Source organism: Heptranchias perlo, chromosome 7, assembly GCF_035084215.1.
Source record: "Heptranchias perlo isolate sHepPer1 chromosome 7, sHepPer1.hap1, whole genome shotgun sequence".
Taxonomy (NCBI): Eukaryota; Metazoa; Chordata; class Chondrichthyes; order Hexanchiformes; family Hexanchidae; genus Heptranchias; species Heptranchias perlo.
Genome location: NC_090331.1, coordinates 61,412,979 through 61,427,718, shown reverse-complemented (window position 1 = coordinate 61,427,718; position 14,740 = coordinate 61,412,979). Strand labels below are relative to the sequence as shown.

The window sequence follows — 14,740 nt, the reverse complement described above, 5'->3', positions numbered from 1 at the left end:
GGGTCTTTGAAGATCGCTGGTTGCACGTGTATTAGACAAACAACACTCTATATACGTGTTAACCAAGCATAGTTCAAGCCACAGTACTAATGATTAGGCTGTGTGGTCAGGCATGTCCACCCTCTGAAGTAAGAGCCATCTCCCAATGCTAAGATCCATGTCCTAATGGAATGGCTGCATGCCTTGCTTGAACGTAGCAACCCAGGCATTATTTAATCATCTTTCACCGCAGTATTTGCTCAACCACAAATTGCATTTCCTCCTGTTGACGCAGTCACAGCATTTAACTGCTCAATAACTGTGCGAAACTCTCTAATTAATGAATACTTAACTACTAGAATAAATCTTTTAATCAACAATTTCTTCAGGTGGTGCTACAAGTATTGCTGGCTCCTCTTCAACAATCTGCTGAGGAATTACAATCAGCAAAACCATCTCTGATAGCGTTTTCTGTGGGTGACCTTGGTCCCACTTATGGATTATTGACATAGCTGGTACTATTTAAACACAACAATAGCAACAGCAATATTGAAAAGAGGTCGCTTTACTACATAGAACAGTAAGTACCTTGTATTAACGTTACCTGGTATCGTGTTTCTTGTTTCCATCAGTATGGCCTGGTTTCCGCAGTAGCACTACTTCATATATCTTATATTTCACAATTAAATAAAAATAATTCTGTCCTCTATGCTGCCTTTTTTACATAGGAACACCATAGGTACCTTCGTACCAGTATAAGGGCATTCCTTTCCCTGGCCAGCTGGGCTCTTCACAGTTCATTTGGTGGAGCTCCTTTGGTTGGCGACAGCCTACCAATTTAGTCACCCCTGTGAAGCTTTATTCAAGCATAGACTGTGGTTCTCTTCTCCCTCACTTCCCTTGTCCTTGAGAATTTAATGCTTAGCTAAATTGTTTGCTTCCTCCCAGCATAACTCGTTCCTACCTGCAAAGAAAGCTGTAGTTCTTGTGCTACCCCTTGCCCTAAATTGCTTGACCCAGTGTTGCCCTGTGGATACTCACTGCCCCTTACATGTTATCCAAGTAAAGTCCTGAAAGATTGCTCTTGTAGTAGATGTTTGGGAATATATGAGATAAAGATGACTTTTTATATATAAAAAAAGCATTAGTTCCATAAAAAGGATATTACAAATCCATTTTTAAATCTCTATTCTTCTTTATTTTAGTTGCCTATCAATTTACATGCCTATGCTAAGCTCTTTTAATTTGGGTTTCTATTCATTCTGTCCTTCAAGGACCCTGCATATTCAGATTGTTTCCTTATGCTTATTTTCTGTAGTGTTTCCTACAGCAAGCATGGAAATGTTTAATTAGAGCGAGAATAACATCAGCCTGTTACAGATGTGCTACTGCAACAAGGGACAATTTAAAGAAACTGGCCCACAAATTTGATGGTGCCTTGCCCGTTTTTGTAAGGCACAAGATGGACACCTCAGCATCCAATGTGGCAGGCGGTGCAATGCTCTCTACGCTCCAGAAGTGCGCCATCCACCATATTGGTAAAGGCAAAAAAAGAAGCATCCAGGGCCGGCACCCAATACAGGCATTATGTGACTAGGGGCCTAAAGCCTGTTTGAGGCCTGCTTTGCAAAATTGGGCCAGCTGCATTAAGAAAACATGGTCTGCATGCAGCCTTACCAGCAATCCTTAAAGGGTCTGCTGAAGGTATTCTCCAAAAAGGTAAGTGTGTCAGAAAAATATTTACCTAAAGGTGGAGCCAGGAGGTGCAGGAGTGCTTCAAAGCCAAAGACCGCTGCAGACCCCTGATCAGACCCCGCCAGATTTCCGGTGACGCAACAGCCCAAAATTGAAATACTCTTCACCGGTCCCGTGTAAATGATGCCTGAGGCCCAATATCGGGTGTGCCTCCGGCCTACCTTTTCTGGCAAAAGGATCAATCCCTAAGAACCTATTTCTAGGCCATTATCTCTTCAGATGAAAATCATCCACCATTTATCTTAGTGCCAAGGCAAACAATGGTAAATGAAGGGATGTACATGACATAATACTGGAAATGCTGACTGGCCTCTATCTAGCTTATAATTTAAAAGTTACTTTTGTTTTCAAGATGAAGTAGTAACATCTTCCATCATTACTTTATGGACTAAAAGGTGGCATTATTACTTGAGTTTCAGGTTCCACTGAGATTTTAGTTATCTGCCTTTCAATGAACAATTATTGGAAGTATATAAAATGCTAGATTTATATTAAATGGATATTGCTGAATAACTATATTTAGTTATGCTTGCACTGTGCTTCTTTCCTAATACTCAACATCATATGGTGCAAGAAAACAGTCTTCTCATCACAGAATAAAACCATTTTTCAGTCCCTATTGCAATCGTACCATATTAATCAATGTCATCAAGATTGGACACATATGCAACTCCTTTTCCTACAAGCTTTCTTTGTCTATTGTGAGAACTCCCAGCTGGGTAGCTAGCCAATCATTTTGTTCTTCCTTTGCCCAGAAGACAAACTTGAACTCCTTGCTGTGGAAAGCTAAAGCATTTTTAACTCTTAAGAGAACATTCAAATCAAATTGCTTAATGGTGATGTTATTCAGGTGATACTGGCCTGAGAGATCTTGAGCCTTGGCTGTGCTTGCATAGGTGTGGTGAGGTGGGACTAATGCCCGCAGAAATCGGAGGAATCCTGGGGTCAGCTAATTTCAATAATGCTGGCAGGACAAGGGAGTGGGTCCCACCAGGAGAAGACCAGAATCACTGGAGGGGGTGGGGGAAGGGGACAGAACGAGGGCGCAACTTCTGTATTTAAGGGCTACATGCAGTTAAAGAGCTGAGACGCTTTTGGAAAAGGAAGTAAAAGGCAAGCACCAAACTTCTCTCAGGCTGATGTGCAAGTGCTGCCATCCCAATTTAGAGAATGGCGTGATGCCATTGTTGGAGTGCCAGGGAAGAAGACATCACAAGCAGCAGCATAGGCCATGTGGAAGGACGTAGATGAGGCTGAAAGTGGGACCTTCACATTGCCAAGGACAACTTTGTAATGTCAGATGAAGTTTAATGATCTCACTAGGTCAGCAAAGGTAAAATTGTTTTCAGATGTATAACAGGGCAGCTAACTGAATCACAGAAAGCTCAAGGGTATTCCTTAGCACAATAATCAAGCAATGTGCTTTGGGTTATCACATGGCACCATGTTCTTGTCCCAAAAGTGATTTGGTAGTACATGTGAATCATCTCACATCCTGTAACGTATTCTAACTATTTGAAGTCTCTCCTCTTAGGTTCTTGCTCCCCTCTGGCAACATTGGTGACCATTCACCCTCTCCCTTGCACTCAGCAGCCCAGGATACCTACTTGAGGGTGTAGATGTAGAGGATGTAGAGGATGCAGATGTAGTTGAGCGGAGGCACAAGGCATGTCAGTTCCTGACTCCAGAGCATATGGATGATGATAAAGGGGTCTTGCCATGAAAAGAAGAATGCTAACAGAATATCAAACACATATGCAGTTTCCACACGGCCTCAGATGACTCCAACGTATGCGTCAGATGACTCGGATGGTGGTGTAGTCCACTCCCTGCATCCAAAAGAGCTTCAACTCATTGCAGGGTAGCCTGGAAAAAGTGACAATTGCAGGAGCATCTGCAAACCTTCCCCACGTCGTGAGAAATCCAGGCAAGTTAGTCAACTCAATGGGGAGGCACTGAATGAAGAACTGCAGGTCTTGGTAACTGTCAGAAAAGGCCAATGTCAGCCAGATTACCAAATATACAAGGCAGCATTTTGGAGGGACCAAAAGAAATTTGGTTGACTCTCAGAGATTTAAGTATCTTTCTGATTCCGAGGGCCATTCTCCAGCTGATCGCTGGTAACCACACCCCTGCTCCCAGTACCAGAGGAGAAGCTGGGGTGCATACCTCAGAGGTTACTTCTCCTCACAACAATCCATCAGCTCCTCACAAGAGCCTTCATCTTTGCAGGACCAGGCTGCCAAGGAGCCCCAGACAACGAGTTAGCCTGTCCATGTCCATCCAAGGACTAGGGGATCCTAAGAGAAGGTGCACCTCCATCAGAAGAGGATCATAATATTTTTCAGCAGCCATCTACACCTTCAACCCCAAGTTCTCAGGTGGCACAAAGAAAAAGTATTAGAATCGGGTAGAGAAAAACTTGCATGGTCACAAGGCGTATTCATGGTGACAGAACCAAGTAATGTTTTTGGAGATAGTTACAATAAAATCAGAGGAATATTTGATGTAAGGACTTCTTGCTATTTGGTTCTCTTGTAGAACAATAGGGAACAAGTAATGTACTGATGTTGGAGCTCAGGATTAGAATGTAATAGATAACTGTGAGAAGCAAGGGTTTTACTTAGACTATAGAGAGGTTGGTGAGAGAAGGCAGATCTTTGATGGGCTGAGACTTTCACAAAATAGTCCTCTATTCATCTGTGAAGGTGACTCTGACCCAACTATCTAACAGCACTAGCCACTGGACCTACTTCCTGTTCGTCATGTGCTGGGTCTTTAGCATCAGCAATGACATCATTGGGCTCTCTGAGATTTTCTGGGACAATTACCATCAGTATTTCCCTGATTGCAAAGTTATGAAGCACACAACGTGGTTCCACAATTCGCAAGAAAGTGCTAGCTGCATACTGCAAGGCACCCCGGACCTTCGTTTTAGCATCCCAATGGCATGCTCAATTCATTCCTTAAAGGGTTAATATTTGGAACATAAGCAAGACTGCAAAACTCTGTGCCATATGGTGAACATGACAAGCAGATTAAGTACTATTGGCAGGCACAGTTCATGTACAAGCAAGGAGGTGGTCATGAATCTCCCCATTACAAAATGGAAAAAGATGTTCACTGAAATCAGACAGCTTAAGAAAAATAAAACATAGGTCATGAATTAAGTACAACATTATCCTGTCTGTAAATGTTTAAATGGGATGACTTCATCAAACCTACGGATATGGCAGGACGTGCGTTTTGAGAATCAGATCCCTTTACACCAACAGATGGGATGCTTGAGGAAGTGAAGTTCCAAAATGCCATTTTATTCTTTTAGGCATGAATAGCTGAGTCCTTGGGTTCTGCACTCAGATTTGATTGTGAATTACGAAGACTTATTCCAATTGTGACAATCAAGTTGTTGGGAAAGCACCAAGAAAGTTGTGCTGTCCAGTAGAAATATTTTTAAACACTCGGAAAGATAGTCATGAGATTGTTTTGATAGTGATGAAACACAGTTGCTGAAGTTTGTGAACTACTAGATAAGATTATCACAGCCTGTTTCGTCCCATTTGACTTCAACTGAGTTTGGTACTATTTTCAATTGTGGTACAAATTTCAATTTAGCATAAGATGACAGCCACAAACACAAACAAGAGAATGAGTTAACCTTGTCAATCAAATTGATGTGAAATTCAAGAAAGATTCATATTTAATTTGATACAACATCAAGCAATATTTTTATCTTAACTATAAACATGAGCATAAACTGACCGATCCCACACTCTCAGTGCAGGACCATGTTTGAAAGGAACATGAGTCAGAGATAACTCTACAACACTGCCATGACGATTCTTTGACCCATGCTCCCCCCGTGCAGTGGGTCAAAGAATTTCAGCTATGTTACACGCCCAAATAAAACTCAACTGGGGTATAATGGAGCAGAAATATGGGCAGAGATCACTCACACTCAATCTTTACCCGCAATGCGCACGACACACATCTCCAGCTGGACATGTGTCAGGTTCAGGAAGCTCCCAGCTCCCACCAGAAATGGGCAGGAGTTGGGAGCTTCATTACAATATGATAATGCAGTACAGTGATGTAATTACAAAGTCAACGCCTTCTGACTGTCTTTGTACTAGGAGTACAATGGGCGCCAAATTGGGCCGTGTAGCTCAATTCATTCCTTAAAGGGTTAATATTTGGAACATAATTTGTTTCTGGTGCACACACGTTTCCTGCGTGACGTGCGCCAGACACAATCTTGGTATAGGAGTTAGCGCATGCGCAAAAGCGGACGCTGGAAGCATGTAAAGTAGGGAGAAAATGGCTTCAATCAGTGTACAACACTGATTTAAAGTGATAGACAACATTTTGGGACTTAACGCTCAACTCAATGCACAGTCTTAACCAGGACCATTTGAACGTGTCTTAGAGTGCCTGGAGGACCCCCCACTGGTGCTATTTAAAGGCACTATGCAGGATTTACAGGTTAGTGGCTGGATTATTGCTTCTGGCTGCCAAGACATTTGCAATGGTTTTTGGAGGTCTCCTAGACTTCAATACAAAGATACGGGGACATAACCTAACATTTAGAGCCAGGACATGCAGGAGTGAAATTAGGAAATGCTTCTACACGCAAAGGGTGGGAGACGTTTGGAACGCTCTTCTGCAGACGGCAGTTGATGCTAGCTCACTTGTGAATGTTAAATCTGAGATTGATAGATTTCTGTGAACCAAGGGTATTAAGGGATATGGGGCTAAGACGGGTATATGGAGTTAGGTCACAGGTCCACCATGATCTCATTGAATGGTGGAACAGGTTCGAGGGGCTAAATGCCACAGCCACTTGCTGCCCCTTGATATGCACCACCTTCTCCTGCAAGAAAGTGGGACATGTGCCTGAGTGATGTGCCTGTCATGGTTGAATAGCTGCCAGTGTGTGTGGCCTGTGAGTTGTGGGTGAGCGGCTTGAAACAGTGGTAATGTGTAAGGGTGAGAGGAAGCATCTGATTGGAAGAGTTGAGTACTGATGGAAAGAGTTTATTGGTATGTGGGGGATGGGGGGTGCAGTGCATGGTGCAGTTGGTAGGAGATGCCACTTGACAGTTGACCTCACTCACCTTGACCACTCATGTTAAAGCATTGAACTTCTTCCTGCACTGCATCCATGTTCATGATGCTGTGCGCCTGGCATTGACTTCGCCCCCCGCTGCTTCACACTGTCTTTTGAGTATATGTCTGGAGGGCCTCTTGCCCCCTCCGCGGATATAGGATGTCCCTCCTTCTATCCACCTCTTGCACCCAAGGTCTCTAGTGCATCAGCAGAGAACCTTCGTGTATCCACTCTTGCAGGCCTGGTTCCAACTCAGATCGGCAGATTGATGAGGTCTGGTGTGCAGATTGGAGGATGTGGGATTTAGTAGTGCGCAACCTTTATTCAATGTTTTAACATAACTCATCAGTGTGTAAACATAGGGATGGGATCTGCATCTGTGTTTTATGTGTGCGATGTCTGATCTCTGTTCAGACTCCATGCAGACAGTAGACTGTTATTTTCAGCAAATAACAGGTACCAGCTACCTTTAAAAAACTCTTGAGAAACATCCTCCCTTTAAAGATTGAGCTCTCTCTGGTCGTGAAAAGTGCAAATTGAATTGATTCCACGTGCAAGGCCTGGAAAGGAACGCTGATTGCAGGTAAGTGCTCCCTTGAACCCAAACTTGCGTCTTGCCTGCCCAGGGTCCGTCGGGCGCAGGGTGGTAGAGCTAACATCGCCCAGAACGCATCCTTATCCAATTTTTCCCCCAATATTTCTTAATTTCACTCATACAAATTGGGCATCCGGAGTTGCTAAGCTATGCCGTTGGATATGAAATTTAAAGGAACAAGCCTTCAAATTTTGTGTACACTCTGCAATTGTTTGTTTCCGTTGTTTTTGTTTCCCATTTTTTTGACTAATTGAGGGGCTATGATTTGTGCCATGGGTTTTGACCCCTCTTTTTTATTTGTCATCTAGAAATTGAGACAATGGGTGTCCCAATGGAAATGATTTGTGCTATTTGGAGGAGGAGGAGCAATGGAGGGATGCATTTCTCCAATGGACAACCAGCAAGAGAATGAAAAGGTACTGCATTTTTTTCCAAATAGCATGGTGCCTCAAAGTTCAGAGAGCCATTGATTGCACCCATGTCACCCTATGTGCTCTTGCATGTAATAACTTTGCACTGTTGAACTGTGCAGCTGGTCTACGAAAGCTGCTTACACCTGGTGAGCACAGTTTTAATAAAGTGGGTGCAATTATTAGATTCATCATGTTACAGGCAAATTAAAGCAAAGACTCAAATGCCTAGACAGATCCTAGAAAAGGCACATTCTACAATACAGCCCATTCAAAGTCTCGCACATTATTGTTGCCTGCTGCACTCCACACAGCTTTGCCATCCAACAAGGCATCTATATGAAGCACTTTGAAGAGAAAGGCAATTAATATTATTGGAGATGATGTAGAGGTGATAGAGGAGGCTGAAGATGCACCTGGTGAAGCCCATTTGTCAGTTGCGAGAGCCATAAGCCAGACTTATACTGAGGATACCTCTCCCAAATATGCCATCCACCACTGCAATAACTGTCCTCCCTGCACCTTCATTATGCCTTCACCTGTGCTGCCTTTACCTTCTATTGAATTGCCAAAGATCTCAATCCTGTCACCTGCTGATATATTAATGGACCAGAATTTGCTGACAACTTGTGCAGTAGTAATGACGCATCTACGACGTATGCCATCAGTATGGCACAGATTTTCCAGGAAATTAAGGCATGAGTGACGCTGCTTTGCCGTGAACCACTCCAAAACAGTGAGAATTCGATTTTCGTAGCTCCATCCCCCTCTATGAAAACAATAGCAATGTCCAATTTGCTGGATTAATGCTGCTTTGATCGTCGCTGCTACTTAGACTGAACCAGAACTGAACCAAGTGGTGGTGACCTGGCAGCGGCAGGATTTATTGCTCCAAGATCACTTTTTGTTAAACACAGACTCTTTACTGAGCTTTGCCGATTTATGTAGCTAATGCAAAAATAATTGGCTCCTGGACATGCTAGCTGGAATGTTTCCAGTTGAGTGGAATTTAATTTTTGATAGCCATTTAATGTTTGTATCCATTCTCTGATCTCTGGTTCCTTAATAGTGTCAATCGCTAATTTAGAATATCGATCTATTTAAAAAGTTAAGACAACTATTAAAGGACCATACTGCTGCTCTGAATTCAAACACCGCGATAACTGAGAAAATATTTATTAAATAATCACTTCCTGTGGATCTTGCATTGAATTTTTAATATACTTCCCCTGCAAAACACAAGACGCATGCTTTGAAATGAATTTGTCCACTAACATCTGAAAACGATTACAATTTAGAAGCCTTCAATTGCCTCAGGTACTACAGCCACGCGTGCTGCCTATATTACGCCCAGAAATTATAGTTCCACAACTTTAGTAAAAAAAAAACTGACTAATAGATTTGTGGTGACTTTGCAAAACAGGACTCACAGGTAAGATACTCACTTTTATAAACCAGAATAAAAAGCGGATAGATACTGCGATACCGTTCACATGATCAAAATCGGAATCGATAGCAAACATTTCTCAATGGCACCACCACCGAATCACCGCTACCCTTGCTGTGGCGTAGTCTAATGAGATCTCCAACACATTTTGCCACAAATCTGCCACTGGAGGATCGGGGCGCTCAACGGTCTAACTAACGGCGTTCAGGGCCAAATGCATCATTCCAGCAAATTCTGGGCCAATTATCCAACACCCATGACAAGAACACTCTCTGGACACAGTGCAAATACAGTGAAAACAAATTTAATTCCCCTAAATGTGATCTGTTTGTATTACTAGTATTCACTGCATCTGTGCTTCCTTTTGATGACTATGAATTGTGTGTTATACAATCGAATCCAATGTATCTTCAACATGCTCATTCAGTGGCATGAATATGCAAGGTGGTTGGCTGTTGTGTTTCTGTGAGAATCACTTGAGATTGAGGTGACCCTCCACCTCTGTGACCAGGGGCCAGAGGTGGCCCAGATATAGGCCTGATACTTGGCAGCTGAGGGAGTTATCTGGCCCTGCCTGCTTTCTGGCACATGTTCAGTCATTGGAAGGGGATGATGGGATTTAGGTAGCTAATGTAAAAATAATTGGCTGTGGTCCTGAGAGACACCACCATCAAATGTGCCCATTCCACATGGCACTGTCACACGGTGCCCATTGATTTGTATGATTGCAGACCTGATGGCAGCAATGTTATCATTAAAGCCTGACCAACAGCTTTTTCCATTCAGTCCCCAAGCCTTTCCAAGGTGGAGGAGAGAGCCTGCTGCACACGGGAGCCCATTGTTTTCTGCGAGCAGTTTAAGCATTCAGGAGAGATGCTGCAACTGGTCTTAGAGCCTCTGGGAGTGATTTTAAACCCCAAGAACGCGTGGGTTAGGGGCGAGTGGGAGTTAAAAACAGTTGTTTTTTGGGTCGCAACCGCAACCAGGTTTTATTTCCGGGTTGAACGTGGGCGCGTTAAAGTACAGGCTTCCCACTGGGAATGCAAAGTCTGAAAATGTTGCGGTCGCGATCCAAGAAAACAATTATTTTCAACTGCCTCCCGCCCCCAAACCACCCGTTCTTGGAGTTTAAGTTCACCCCCTCTGTGACAGGGATAGGGGAGATCTCCACCAGAGATGCCTCTGGAGTTATCACAGACTCTACGATGAACTGCAGTACTTCAATTCCATGCATTGGTGCAGCAAAGATATGATAGTGGATTTCCCCAAGATAGCGATCATCTGTTGAGGGTTGTTTGGCATAGTCTCTAATGACTTCAGCATGATGCTCAGATAACATTGTCTTAAAAGCAGGTCCCATGAAATGCTAAACCATGTCCTCATTACCTGAGGATGAATACGAGCTGACCTTTCAGACAACTGTTTCCTGCTCTTCCTCATCCCACCACCTGTTCCTGCACACACATGCATCGGGCATCACTCAGGGCGCCATCGTCTATCTCATTCTCATGATTCCCCATGGTGGATGTACTAGAGCTGTTGCTATGCAGGGTTAAAATGAAGAACAATGCATGCCGTGAAGTATTGACTTCCTTCATCTCCCTGGGCCCCAACTCACCTTTGTGTTGTACACCTTGAGAAAGATATGTTACAATGGTGTCTTGATGAGAACTCTTCAGATGTAGCTTTCAACAGAATGATTGTGCTTCAGTGTATCCTTTGAGTAAACAGGATGAGAAAATAAAAAAGCAGGAGATGTATAGTGCAAACCCTGAGCTGAGGCCAAGACTCCTACTTCCCCATTGCCTGCTCCTTCAACTGCCAAGAATATCCTGGGCTGGGGTAAAATATTAGAGGTTAGGTGGTCTCCTTCTGTACAGATTCTCTCCCTCTTGTTGCACGCAGGCACATTTCGTGAACAGAGTAGAAGAAGTGAGAAACTGAAGTGGCCAGGATTACAGGAATAGCCATGTGTCAGCATGCAGATCATAGTGGATGTGATTACATGAACATGCATCATGCAGCTACAGTAGATGGAAGAATTTGTTAGGGGAAAGGCATTTAAGGATGTGAGGGAAAGAGCATGTACAGGAGAAGGTAGCTACTTGAGTACCCTGCTACGTAATGGGCATCTTAAGCAGGGAAGCATTCAAATCACCGTAAGATAAGTATACAACATTAATATTTGGTGATGGTTGGGACTCCTACATTTGTGTACCTGGTGAGGTCATTAAATGTTTTAACGGCACTGCAGCCAGATCCAGTGAATGGTTTGGGGGGAGGGGAGAGGGGATTCATATTTGTGGCCACTTTTTGTCAGGCACCCTGAGCTGGTCATCTAGAAATGTAGAAACATAGAAAATAGGAGCAGGAGTAGGCCATTCTGCCCTTCGAGCCTGCTCCGCCATTTAATATGGTCATGACTGATCCTCTATCTCAATACCATTCCCCTTGATGCCTTAAAATGGAGACCCACCATTCATTAGTTGAAAAGAGGACCTCTCTCCTCTGGCACACCTGCTCCAATAGGATCTTCTATCGCCGTACTTGAAAATCAGGGTGTCTTATGGTTGCAGAAACTTGATGAAGACATGTCTGTAATTTACGCTATCTTGATGATTGTTGTTTGCTGTCAGAGAAAGCTGTGTCCCTTTAACTTGCCGCAAGCAGCACACAATTTCACCCCCACTAATGGCCAATCTCCCAATGGCACTGGAAGCTCACCCACAGAATGTAAATTTGGCTGACCCAAGAAATAGAGATCGGGTCAGCACACCAATGGCACTCAGCCTGAGCTCCAACGCCACAGAGGCCCCAGCCAAGAATAGGGGCGAAGCAGCTCAAGATGTCCTCTTTTGTCAAGGGAGCCAATCAGAGATTTAGAAGTTAAAAAGATGGCAGTAAGTTTGGGGTTACCACCTACCTCTATTTTTGAGGTCAGACCTCCCAGTTTTTGAGTAAGATATCTTTTTATTCTTTTGTAAACTTTTTTTTTATTCATTCATGGGATGTGGGCGTCGCTGGCAAGGCCAGCATTTATTGCCCATCCCTAATTGCCCTCGAGAAGGTGGTGGTGAGCCGCCTTCTTGAACTGCTGCAGTCCGTATGGTGAAGGTTCTCCCACAGTGCTGTTAGGAAGGGAGTTCCAGGATTTTGACCCAGCGACGACGAGGGAACGGTGATATATTTCCAAGTCAGGATGGTGTGTGACTTGGAGGGGAATGTGCAGGTGGTGTTGTTCCCATGTACCTGCTGCTCTTGTCCTTCTAAGTGGTAGAGGTCGCGGGTTTGGGAGGTGCTGTCGAAGAAGCCTTGGTGAGTTGCTGCAGTGCATCCTGTGGATGGTACACACTGCAGCCACAGTGCGCCAGTGGTGAAGGGAGTGAATGTTTAGGGTGTTGGATGGGGTGCCAATTAAGCGGGCTGCTTTGTCCTGGATGGTGTCGAGCTTCTTGAGTGTTGTTGGAACTGCACTCATCCAAGCAAGTGGAGAGTATTCCATCGCACTCCTGACTTGTGCCTTGTAGATGGTGGAAAGGCTTTGGGGAGTCAGGAGGGGAGTCACTCGCCGCAGAATACCCAGCCTCTGACCTGGGCAGAATAAGTCTGTATTTTCAGTTTTTCGACCAGTTTTTGTATTTTTACCAGCAGATTTTTTTTTCTGTTATTGCTGGGTTTACAGTGAAATATCAAAACAGGGCTGATTTGGTCTCTTCCTCTTGCAATATCTTCAGGGTCTTGGAATGAGGTTTAGCCCATCAGCAAAGACAGTAGCAGCTAGTCCTGGGAGTTAGCAACACAATATTGGGAAATATATGGAAGTAAAACAAGTGACTTTTAATAAAGTGCAACATCAAGCTACTCGGACAGAACTCTTGGGAGGGGGTTCAACAGCTGCAGCGTCACTTCAGGGAGAAATGTGAAGCTAAAACCCATCACAACTGGGAGCACATTTACTGGCACTAGAAGGTCTGGAACATGTGGCCAGTGTGGCTCGATGCCTAGTCTAAGCCGGGATGTGGTCCTGGAGTCAGCAGGAATGCATCCAGCTCCCAGTCAGTTAGTAACAGAGCAAGCACAGGACAAGAGCAGACAGTCACCAAAATAAAGATAAGACAGGCATTTCCTTCAAATAAATACAAGAACTCGAGTGAAAACCAGTGAGTACAAAATATAATATAGCAGGAAACAAGTTGCATTTATGTAGCAACTATCACATTCTCAGGACACTCCAAAATGCATTACAACCAATGAATTACTGTTGAAATATAAGGCCCATATTACCAGGGCGGCGGGTTCGCGGCGGGGGGTAGATTGGGAGCGAGGGTAACGCACCCGGTGAAATCAGTCTGCTCCGCACGCTGATTGGATCCACTTACCTGTTCTTCCAGGTTCCCCGCTGCTAAGCTGCACGGTGGGCGGACTGCGTAAGGTCTGTCAGCTGGAGGAGCCCTATTTAAAGGGGCAGTCCTCCACTGACTGATGCTGCAAGAAATAGGAAAAATTACAGCATGGAGCAGCCCAGGGGGAAGGCTGCTCCCAGGTTCAATGATGCCTCACTCCAGCTCTTATTGGATGGGGTGAGGAGGAGGGGGAGGACAGAGATCTTCCCCCCCGGCGGGCGGGAGGAAGCGGCCTGCCTCTGCCACCAAGAAGGCCTGGCTCGAGGTGGCAGAGGAGGTCACCTGCACCACCAACATTTCGCCCACCTGCATACAGTGCAGGAGGCGCTCCAATGATCTAAGTAGGTCAGCCAAAGTGAGTACACTTACTCATTCCCCTACACTCCGTCTGCCACATCACCGCCCCCACCCCACATCTCCTTCTGCACAGTCAACACTACTCTATCACATCACCCCTCACACCCACTCAAACCTCATCCTCATCTTACCTGCACTTACTCACCTCGCCAGTACTCATCCCGCCACTACCACTCAACCCAATCCTCATACAATCTCATGGCTCTATCTCATACTCACCCTCTCATGCATCTCTTTCACAGTCAGCCTCACTCAACCTGCCACTACCTGTGCTGCAGCCACAGGGCATGCATCACACATGTGCAGTAGGAAGCGTAAGGCAAATGTGTCGTGAGCATGAAGGGGATGCACAAGGGTGTTTGAGGGTTTGTCATGGTTTTTACTTAAATTTAATTTCTGATCAACTCACATTACATATTATATTGGCACCACTACTGCCACGTCTTTGCGAATCTTGTGTGGTTTGTGCAATAATGCCCTTTCCTGAGGATCACAATGAAGACCCACAACTGATGCCACCCATTGTGTCACTGCAGAGTGGGTGTAGGTGTATTTGCAGGGCTCTTTTGTGCAGACGACTGAGAGACGTCGGCGATGTCCCCGGTGACACCCTAGAAGGATGCGGAGGAGAAGTTGTTGAGGGCAGTGGTGACTTTGACAGCGACAGGTAAGAAGATGGTGCTCGGG

General features: G+C 44.7%; 1 long non-coding RNA gene across 1 annotated transcript in view; it reads right to left on the bottom strand.

Annotated features, from left to right (window-relative positions):
- Nucleotides 1-14,740, bottom strand: part of LOC137323331 (uncharacterized) — a 134,785-nt gene that overhangs the window by 98,364 nt on the left and 21,681 nt on the right. The gene's annotated exons all lie outside the window — the stretch shown is intronic.